Source organism: Momordica charantia, assembly GCF_013281855.1.
Source record: "Momordica charantia cultivar OHB3-1 chromosome 3 unlocalized genomic scaffold, Mcharantia_2.0 BLBB01000003.1, whole genome shotgun sequence".
Lineage (NCBI taxonomy): Eukaryota > Viridiplantae > Streptophyta > Magnoliopsida > Cucurbitales > Cucurbitaceae > Momordica > Momordica charantia.
In genome coordinates this window covers 7,565,758-7,577,863 of record NW_028275161.1, presented here as the reverse complement: position 1 = coordinate 7,577,863, position 12,106 = coordinate 7,565,758, and positions in this window count along the sequence as shown.

Here is a 12,106-nt window from a genome sequence, read left to right as displayed (position 1 = left end):
TTTAAGAATTGTGTAAGTGAGCTTTTAATTCAAAACATAAAGGAAAAGAAAAGGAAGCCCTGAACCCCCGATTTCACTTCTTTTCATAAGCCAGTAGCCCCCCCGGCCGCCCCCCGTGTTGTCCTTCCTCGTTCATACCCAGATGCACCACCTCTCCTGAACGCAGACTCTGAGCACCGGCGACCTCCACCCGCAGCAGCACGTTCCTCTGGGGAACAACAGCAGGCGCAACATCGGTCTTGGTAGCGAGCGGCGGTGTTGCTGCAATTGGGGCATTCAGGGCGGTTAGTTTTGGCGACACAACTCCATAGTCAACATCAATATTCCATGAAGGTCGATGACCTCAGGTGCGGATTCCTCACGGCGCACAGCAGCGTGGTATTACTTTGGGGTATTTTCCTGCTGCAAGTAAGATGTTACAACAACTTTTCGTGGTGTTCGGTACCTACTCGTAACCGTTCGAAGCCCAATTTATGCAACCCACACCCCATCGAGTGGACCTTAGTTAGCCACGCCTAAACGAAGTTAATTTTGGCGGTAAAAAACCTTTCGAAACACTTTAGAACCGATTTCGATGATTTGAATTTTTGTTTTAATTGCTGTCTTTTGTCTCTTGATGTCTATGTGTTGAATCGACAGGAGTTTTAGAAGCATAACAGTGTGGAAGTAGCACCAAGGGGCGGGTGTGTGCGTTAATGGGTGCTCTTGCATTTGGTTATTGTTGAATTTCATTATATTGTGCAACTCATGTATGTAAAAAATTGTAGGTCATGGTTTGAGGACTTGTACATGTTATTGATGAGTTGTACTCTTCTTCAAAATTTGTTATGAAATGTCGAGACATTCTTGATGTGGTTTTTTTATCATGATATTATGTGTTGAAAATTAGCATGCGATATGGTTGCACTTTCATGATGCGGTTCTTCATGATATACGGTACCAAAACTTTTTTTTTATGGTACACTCTCGTTGTGGTCGTGCATAGTAGAAAGTGTGGGGAAATGTTTGTATGGATTAGTTGGGCATTCTTGTTGTAGTTCTACTTGTAAGAGCATTTGTATCGCGAGAACTTTTACTCTTGTATTTCGAATGGTGTAGGAAATGCTAGGTATTGGTTGTTGAGGCTTGTGACTATGAAATGCACATTATCTCTCGGCTTGGACTTTTATGTTGGGTACGCTATGGTGGGATTATGCTGGACAAGGTCAAATTGTGTGTTCTTGAGATTGTAATGCATTAATGTCCTGTTGGATGGCTTGGTGCAAAACAATGTTATGGTTGCTGGGTTGATGAGTTATTACTATGATCCCGGTTGGGATAGGGAGTGAAATGTGGAATTGGGTTAGTAGTACATCACTATTGGGTGTTGAGGCTTTGGGTACAAAAGGTCGGGGGTCGACATGATGAGTATTGGGTCTTTTAGTGGTGACGGTCAAAGACCAATACACAAAGTAGTTGTTGCAGCCTTGGGGATAAATGTCAAGGGTCGATGCACTGTTCAATGCCTTGGGGATAAATGACAAGGTCGAATGCCAAGCTTTTGTAGAAGAGTGTCGGGGCCTTGGGGATAAATGGCAAGGGCCGATGCGATTCAAAGAGTTAGGCTTTGAGGACTAACATGGTGCTAGGTTAGAAGTTACAGTTCAAGGCCTTGGGGATAAATGTCAAGGGCCGATACTACTCGAAGAGTTAGACTTGGAGGACTAACTTAGTGTGTTGGGTAGAAGTAGCTTGGAGGAGTTAGAGATCAACGGGCCTTGTGGCTGAAGTGGCGTGAGTCTTGTTATTTTGGATGCTTGTGCATGTGTGTTGATTTAACTGTTATAGCAATCGATTCTTGATTTCTAGTTATCGTTTTTCTCTTTATGATCGTTCTGGTTAGGATGCATGTTGTTTGTGAATAGTTAGTGAGGGCTAGTTACGAAGTATTTTATATACTCACCTCCTGCCTTAATTGTTTCAAGTGTAAATTGAACCCTTGACCATGGTGATGACGTGGAGGAGGCTTGACCGAGGGAGGACTATTAGGCTGCATACTTTTGTCAATGATAGTTGTATTATAATTTCATTATTGGGAGCATTAGCAACTCGTTGTTAACGGTGAATTAGATATTGTTGTTTTGGACGCGTTGAACGATTTTCCAGATGAACAGTTGTTTTACTTATTTGAGTTGCTTGTGTAATTTGGGTTTGTTGGACAAATTGAATGTTCCTTTATCCTTATGGATTTATTATCCATTAAGGCAGATGGGTTTTCTTTAGGAATAGGTTGAAGTACGAACCTCCACGTTTGTCTTTAAAATAGTTGTTTTATATCTTCTTTTTGGAGAGGGGTTGAATATGGAGTGTGATAGGGTTACCTCGAACTTAAATGTTGAAATATTCGGGGTCGTTACACTCAAACTTAAAATCTTTCTTAACCCCAAGTAAGAGCATTTACTTTACCTTTCTTCACCAAAAACAAAAAAAAAACATTAGAAAGCTGCAGTTCAAACATCGAACCCGATGCCTCAACCTTTCATTTTGATCAACCATGCTATAACTTATATACTTTGCTAAAATACTTCAGCTGGAGCGAAGAAATAAAAGCAGCCTAAGTTTATTCACACTCTAGAGGACGTTATTTTCCTATTTTATGCCAACTCTTGCTTCCTTCTACTTCCCAACCTTAAGTTTAATTTCTCATAAAGAGGATTGTTTACTGGCCTAAACCCTTAACCTTTTCATTACCAACTTGGGCTTCTTTAACCATGGGTTACCAGCCCTTCCTAATCCTGCAACCTTTTTATACTATGGATGCGGGCTGTTAGGCCATCATTTATTGAGGAAGTTTTTTTTTCCGGCTAAATTACAGGATTAAGAAGATTCATGGTTATATACAAATGCTAATAAAACTCCCCCAAACATAAAATGTTGCATTGTCCTTAATGCAGCTAAAGTCATCTAGAATGTAAAGCACCAACACAACCCCAAACTTAAAGTGAAAGTAAGATGAGAAATATAAGGATCTTCGATATCAGGATATAGACATGAGTGTGGAGGGCTAATGCTAACAACTAATGGGATCTAAAGGAATATGTCCATGATAGCTGTACAAAAATAAAGGTTGGCGTTGGATAGATAACCATTGAAATTCCTTCGTAGGTTCAACACTACCTAGGGCCAATACTACGAGAAGGATTGACACGCGATAACCCGAGCGTATTGAGCTACTCGAGCCATAAGCTATTTGAATCCACTCGTATAGATGGTTCAACACGATGTCTAAGAGTTAGAGGGATTACCTTTAAAGTCGATTACCTTGAGCAGAGAGGATACTCACCATGCCCAAAGCCGAAAACACTCCATGAGTTTGGTGACCAACCAACCAACCATACTCTAAGGGTAAAAATATGGATTCCTAAGTTCAAGCACACAAAGGAAAACGATATTTTTTTTCGGGGGGGGGGGGGGGGTTGCATACGGCAAGGGTGAGAACAACTCTCGGTTTTTCTATTCAATTCAATCCAAGGTTGTCCAAAACAAAGGGGGTACAAGTTAGGGGGCTGGTGGAGTGGGCAGCGAAGCAAGCTAATCCAATGAAGTAAAAAGGAAACCTTTTCCTTAAAAGAGATGGAGTGAGCAGGAAGGCAAGCTAGGGGCACTGGTGGGTGATGCTGGTGCTAGGCGCGGATGGGCGTGCGAGGGGCGTGCTGAAGGGGTGCTGGCATGGTGGGGTGCATGCGAGCGTGGGACGCTGGCATGGTAAGGCGGTAGGAAGCACGTGTGGGCGTGCGACAAGGAGCACGCACAGGGGCACTGGCGACAGGCAGGGGCTGGCACGCGACTGGGGAGCTGTGAGGTTAGCGCGACAGAGGCGCGCTCTGGGAAAGGTGCTTGCGATGTTAGCCTGCAACTGGGCGGCCTCGCGGGTGGTTGGTGCGCGTGCTGGGGCGTTGGCCGCTAGCATCAGGCGGACATGTTTGTTGGAGGGACTGCTGGCATCTTGTGAGGTTAGCACGATAGGAGCGTGCGGGCGCTGGCAGGACTAGGGCATGCGTGGGAGCTGTTGGCAGGTGGGGGCATGGGCATAGGCGTGCATGAGCTCGACGCTGGCAGGCACACGCAGGGCAGCATCTTGTGAGGTTAGCCCGTTGTTGGTGGCCTAGGCGTGCGCGCTGTGGGCATTTTGCATGCGGTTGAGCTCTCTTATTGGCTTGTCCTGATTCCAAGGACTTGAGACCAATTATGGTTATATCATCTCCTCCTTCTTGAAAAGAATTCGTCCTCAAATAAATAATGTCACGTACATAAAAAAGTATCATACTTAGTGACAAAATCGAACATACCATGTTATACTCACCATGAATTACTATTTTTGTAGTCATCATCATGCATTGTTGCTAGCACTTGGAAAGGAATTCTTCTCTTTGGTTCAAACTCAAAGTATAATTGTTGAGCATATGTTGTGAATCTCCTTTCATTTGGATTTGGTCTAAAATTTTCAAACTTTGATAAGTTTGGCATTTGTGCTACAACTTCCTCCATTTGGCTCCATCTCATCATGTTGTATTCTTCTTTATATAAATCCTGAAAATAAACACAAAAAAAATTCAAGTTAGTAAAAGCTTTAAGATTTAATTCATACTTACCTAATGGGGTGATCTTAAAGTCATGTGATGACGATGTGGTGAGTCCTTTAAGCTCCATTTGGTCATCAACCTCCATGGCCTTCAACACTTCTTCTATTTGATCATGATTGAGTTTAAGAGTTGAAAATTCCTGTGAATGTCTCAAACGAGTACAAGCACTAGGATAAAACATGTTACATTGTAAGTAGGGATCCTTATGCAATACTTCCATGAGATTTGACTTGTAGGGCCAAATATGTTGGATCTCGCTTTCTTTCTCCTCATACTTCTTTCTAATCTCTTCTTCTTTTTCATTCTCTTGCCTCGACTCACATGTTTCCACAAATATTTCTTCATGTATTAGTGGTTCAGGAGTAGGTATGTCACAATCAAAAGAATCTCTGTGATCTAAACAATTAAGAATGTTATGCATATAATCACTAAGAACACTTTTTCTACCATACTACTCTCATTCTCATCAACTTCTTGCACTACTTTGTTACTAATGGAAATATAAATTTTATGCGTGGTTTCACAAAGCATGTCTTTTTCTTTCTCACCACATTTTTCCTCAACAATAGGTAAAGTCTCATGCAATGGCTTGTAATCAATTGGAATATGAGTTTCATGCATTGATTCACAAGGTGTTTCATTTTCAATCACGTTACCTTCATTTTCAACACTAGGCATACAATCATGTAATACATTGCAATCTAAGGGAATTGGATCAACATGCCTAGTATCACAAAGTAGTTCGTTGTTAATCTTAATACTTTCTTCCTTAAAAATAGAGATAAAGTCATGCCATTCTTTTCTAGCACTAGTAGTACATATACCATACATAGTTCTAAAAAGTATGGGATACTCTTTATTTTCTACTATTGGGACTAAAGAAGGCAAACGAACCTTCCCTAATGTTTGACTTTCATGATTAATATGTTTAGGATTAGTATGCCATGAAGATTCTCTTTGATGCTTTCTTTCTACTGTTTTGGCAAGGTGCAACGTTTCTTCCAACATAGTGCAAGGTCGAATTTCTTCTTTTTCTGCAATACCTTGGCAATTTATCCATTGAGTCCATTGTAGAACCGATCCATAGTGGTCTCCTCATCTTCATATACATTAAGTTCCTCAAGCAATGAGCACATCTCACCGTAGTAAGCTTCAACATTTTTGTCCTTTTATCTCAGGTTCTTCAACTTGACTAATGACTTTGGAACACATTGTCTCCTCATTATTGACTTGAGTTCTCTCCATGAGGTGATTCGACTTTCTCAATTCGTTTTCCTACTAAAAAATAAAGCATCCCACCATGTTATAGCATAATCTTTAAAACAAGTGATAATCAGATTTACCTTGATGCTTTCACTCAAATGGTGTTTTGCAAATATGTATTGGGTGTGTTGCCCTAAACTCGTAGTTTGTATTATGTAAAAACAAATGTATATTCAATAAAGTTTTATTCAATAAATTTTTTGTTGAAGCATAGCATTGCATTGTCCAAATCCAATAAACTAAACATCCAAGGTTATTTCGATGTAATCGGGACAGTATATATACTGGGTATATAGTTGATATACGGGGTATATATTTGATATACCCCTGATATATGAATGGATAATGTCCCGTGAATAACCTAAAGGGTCTATAGTATATGGATAAGGCTGGGTACCTTATCCTGGCAACACTATGGATACGGCCCACTCTGTAAAGGTTACAAACGACTCGATCCAGGTCGTTCGTGTGGAGACATGCGAGTGGGGGTATCCTATACAATGAGTTTGTATAACACCGAACCACGAAATAGGCATTCTTTATATGTAACACCGTTAACTAATAGGTTGCTATTTCTTAAGATGACCAGGCAACTCATTCTCAATCCTGAGTGAGTTATGGACTCCTGCCCATGAGGGCTTGTCCTTTGATATGTATGGGTGAGAGTGGCCCGAGTTGCCGACTCAACATTCCTACCGTTTTGGGGACGAGACCTAGTGGGGAGCTGGGAACATAACATCACAAGATGGAATTCACTCCTCCCCGACTTTAGGGGAGTAGATGAGTATTCCCTTAAATGCTGACTCCGGGACTTGAACAACAGACCCCACCCTCTCATTGGCCGAGAGGGACTTCCGGTTATTGGTTGGACCATAATCGGGTTATTCATTAGAGGAGCAGTGGTGTTTAAGGAGTAAAATGTAACTCAGGGGTAAAACGGTAATTTGACCCAACTTGAGTTACGAGCACTCGTGAAGGATTGACTCGTCATTAATGGTCGTATATCCATGGACACGAAAACATTCTGCAGTGAGAAGAGTGCAACTGCAGGTCTTTAGTGGAATAACCCGTAGTTAACGAATCTAGATTAACTCGGTCAATGAGTTTGACCGATTAACCTTGCATCGTTGGAGCTTCGGATCTGTAGGTCCATTAGGTCCCCTTGCTAGCTCATAACGGGTAAAACGAGGATCAAGTTTTTGGAAGAATTTGAATTGTTCAAATTACTTAAGGGATTATATGTATATTGATACATTATAATATATAGTTAATTATAAATTAAAACTATATACTATGAGAGAAATTATTTGAATGAGATTCAAATAAAATTAATATGAATAAGATTCATATTAAAACTATAGGTTAAAAGTAATGTGCATAAGATGTACATTAGAACTATAGGTTATACGAGAGAAATGTTATAGAATATGATTCTATTTTTTTGTGATAAATAATTAAGTGTTAATTATTTATTTGATTTATATATTTATATATTAATTATTAATTGAATTAATAATTAATAATTATTTATTAATTAGTATGATTAATTAATAAATTACTTTTTATATTTTAATCATTATATATATATAAATTATTTATATATAAATATATATATATATTATTAATATTATTAATATTAATAATATTAAACTCCCCTGCAAAATTGCAGGAGAGTGGGAGGTTAGTGTGACGTGGGGAGTTACCCCACGTCACTGCTTCTGTTTTGTTTTTTTACAGTTCTGCAAAATAGAGAACACAGAAGAAGAACACCAAAAAAAAAAACCGTTTTCTCTCAATCAAAGAGCTCTCTCAATCTCTCCCTCTCGTTCCAAAGAAATTCTCCCACAAGAACGATCTCGTTCCCAGAGGATAGCGAGGAAGGCTCGGTGGTAGTGTTCGTCGGAAATTTGTTGAAGAAACGTTCTTCAAAGGTATTGAGTTTCCTCTGTATTTTCCTTCTATCAACTTCGGTTTTGTTTCCCGAAAATTAGCAATGAAGATCCGCTTCTGCTCCGGGATTCACATCCCTTCAATATGCTCTCCACTTGGTCCTCCTAATAAAGATACTCGTGTGGCCCCATACTTCCATGGAAATTTCGGAAGTTTAGGGGTCGAGTGTCCAAGGTAGCCACTAGTGTGGTGATCATTCCTCCTTTGATGAGCTACATTAAAGACATGGTTATTATAATTCGCGCATCGTGGACTATTCCTTCTCCTTGAAATTTGCCTCTTGTTAACACGACTACACAAGTAAAGGTTTGAAAATAACACTTTATATTTCTCACTCACTCCCTTAGTTGACCTCTCGGCTTCTCTCATTTTGGTATGGGTGATGTTGGTCTGGATACCCTTTCCGGAGATACTCACTTTATTGCTCGTGGCGAATCAGCTCTTAAACAAGCAAGCATAAGCCTACAAGCAACTATGAAAAAATACCTCTTTTTTTCTAGGGGTCAACGGTATAGATGATACCAAAGACGATAATAAAATGGTAGCAAACAATTACCAAATAATATAAACAAGGAAAGAAAAGATGCAGACCTTGAGCCTAATGCTCTTTGTACTACGGAATCAACAGCAATATAAAAATTGATGTCAAAGCTTAAACAAAGAAAAATCATGCGATAAAAGTCAATGAATAAAAAATAAACTTTAAAAGATGTACAAAATCCTAGTCGTACTGCAAACACACACAAAAATAATTCTTACCAAAAAAACAGTAACCTTTGCAACAAGAGGGGTGACTTTGGGTGAGGGGTCTGTGTTGTGTACGGCTCGGATTGAGCTCAAACCAGTACAAATTGAAGTACAACGAGTGTATTGAACGTATGTGGGCTGCCAAGAGGTTTGGAAATCGTTTGGAGGGGTTGCTCTCTCTGTAAAGGCCTAGAGATTTATGACACGGTTGACGAAGTAACGGTCCATAAGGCTTACTGAACCCTCCCGAGTAAAGTGATGAAAAGTAATGTTCCTCTAATACAACATAAAAAAAATGGAGATACGCAATAATAGAATAACTAGGAGATAAACCCCGCCTCAGTGGTCAGGTCTCCAATCAATAATATAGTCATTTTGACTCGTAATCCCAACACCACAGAAATTCGAAAAGCAAAAACAAAACTCATAAAGCAGTAAGAGTAACGATGTCTGCATTGCACTACATTATTTCCTAGCCTAACCGACACAGCTAGTGGTCCATTCCCTAGCCTAACCGACACAGCTAGTGATCCCGCCTCAATCAAACCTCCTCCACGTCATCACCACGGCCGGCCTGGTTCACACCTGAAACAATAAGGTAGAGGGGGGGGGGGTGAGTACATAATTACTCCGTAAGTAGCCCACCCTAACTAGACACCACAATAAGCTCGTAAACACAACCACATCAAAGACAATAGCAGAACAAACAAATAGGCAACACGAGACAATAGTAATGGATTAATAATAACATACAAGCAACCCAACGCCTAGACTTCCGGGACCCCCACACTATGTTAGTACTCCAAGTCTAACTTTTCGAGGCGTAACGGCTCTTGACATTTATTCCCAAGATATCGACCTTCCTCCACAACGCTTGGTGCTCGACCTTGCCTTTTATTCCCAAGGTCTATAACTGTTACCCTTAAGCACCCCCTTCACGTTAGTCCTCCGAGTCTAACTTCTCGAGTCGTTCTGGCCCTTGTCATTTATTCCCAAGGCCCCAATACTTTTCTCCAGAACTTGAGGTTCGACCTTGCCATTTATTCCCAAGGTCTAAAACCGTGCACCAGTCCTTGACATTTATTCCCAAGGTACCGATGACTACCGGACGTATTGGTTCTTGACATTTATTCTCAAGACCCCAATACCCCTCCATTGAAACCTGATGTTCGGCCTTGCCATTTATTCCTAAGGCATTCCCACTCAAGCTTTGAATAACCATACGACTAGCACGCATTTTCAGTTCAGACACCTCACAGATCAACCAACCACTAACCCGACCCGTCGCTCGTATCCATTCCCACTAACCTTTCAAGGACAACCTATAAGTAAGTCTTCCACATTTCAATTCACAATCCAAATTTTTACCAGCATACTCTCCTTCGTACCAACAATACATCAATTCCACAGCTTTCAACAAAATAATATTAAACTATATGACGGGCTATCAACACATGCATTTCGTCTCCGACACGTTTACAACGTCATGGTTTAGCTACTTCCAACTACAGTAATCAGGACCAACCAAACACAACCATCAACAAGAAAACATGCATCCTCATAATGTTTAGCAATGAAACGACAACACATAACAACTTCCAACTACAATAATCAGGACCAACCAAACACAACCATCAACAAGAAAACATGCATCCTCATAATGTCTAGCAATGAAACGACAACAAGTAACAACTTCCAACTACAATAATCCAGACCAACCAAGCACAACCATCAATAAGAAATCATGCATTCTCATAATGTCTAGCAATGAAACGACAACACGTAACACAACGATAATTACTGTGAGTGCACAACCACGGCTAACAATTTTCCTAATGCACGAAATAAATTATTCCAATTAAAAGTCATCACCAAAACCATTCAACTAACTAAAAATCAGCACCAACACCATACAACTAAATAAAAATCAGCATCAAAATCCCTTCAACTAATTAAAAATCAGCACCAACACCATACAACTACATAAAAAAAAATCAGCACCAAAATCCATTCAAACAAAATAAATAAATAAAAAAAATCAGCACCAAACCATTCTGTTAACACAAGGTAACACACGCACTCGCCCCCAGGCTACTTACACACTGTTATCCTCATGTATCCTGTGTCAACTCACCACCTAAACGACAATAAGCAATGAAGTAATTAATACAAACTTCCAGCCATCTAAATTATTTCTAAGGGATTTCGCAATGATCATTACCGCAAAAATTGACTTCGTCTAGCTGTGGGTAACTCAAGCCTAGCTCGAATGGTTGTGGGTTGCGTAAATCAAGCCTCTAATGGGTATGGGTAGGTGCCGGGATCGGAAACTGCTGCTGTCCGGACTAATTTTAGCAGTAAAAATTCATCAAACGATGCCCACGACGCTGCGCGCAGCAAGAACCCGAGCTACGACCTGCTGCTGTAAAAGCCCGCGCCCACTGCTGCTGTCCGAACGCCGTGCACCTCCGCCGCTGCCCGGAACCCGCGAGACGCTGATGCCGACGCCCGTGCCCCGCCGCTGCCGCCGTCCGCGAACTGCTGTTGCCGTCACCCGCGCGCAGCTGCTACCCGTTGCTGCCGACGCCGCACGCCGCTGTTGCCCGAAGTCGCCGCCGACGTCGCCTGCCGCGCCACCCGCCGCGCTGTCACCTACCGTTGCTGCTGTCAAGTAGCCGGTGGTGGCCATTCGTCGAGTGTTTCGGTGAGGGTCGAGGCACCGGTAGAAGAAGGAACACGAAAAACTAGAACGGGGAGGGGAAGAAGAGGCTCACGAATGGGGAGGGATGTTGGGGGCTAGGGTTTCCTCTTACCTTTCTTTTGTTCTATTTTTTTTTTTTACAAGAAGGGGCCCACTTGGGCTAGGCCCTTTTCTCCTTACCTCTTGTTTTAAAACAAGAAAGGCTCACTTACTTGGATACTCAATTTGGGCCCAACGGACCGGAACAATTATAAAGAAAGCAATTTCCTCATTACACAATAATTGGATACGTAAGTACTCTTCAACACCATAACAATAACCACAGCGGCTCGAAATAAAAGGAAATGAACAATGAAATTAAATAAAAAGAAATTTCTAAGAAAAAAAAGGGTCCGGGGACTCGAGATAACTGACCTGAGTAACGTGGGGCGTTACACTCTCAAAGAAGAATTCTAAGGCTGCACTAAGGCTTCTCTCAGGTCGCCCAGTGGACTAGGCAGCTGTCCTCCTTGTTTTGGGCTATCCAAAGTGGTCAAAATAATCCAACAATATTTTTAGATTAAAGAATAAAAAATATTAGGATTACTGCTTGGACATCTTCTCTTCTAACGCTAATAACTTTTTCCGCAAATCTTGTATGGCTGCAATCTTTATGTCCGAAAGCTCATTCAAATACCTTCAATCTGGCACGTAATTTTACTATAATCAACAAAAATGTCAGAGAGATATAACTCGTCGAAGTTGGAACTCTGTTCTCTCGTTTGCTGCAGGATTTTCCAGAAAAGAGTGATTATGAAAAACTGTATAACTTCCAAACCACATA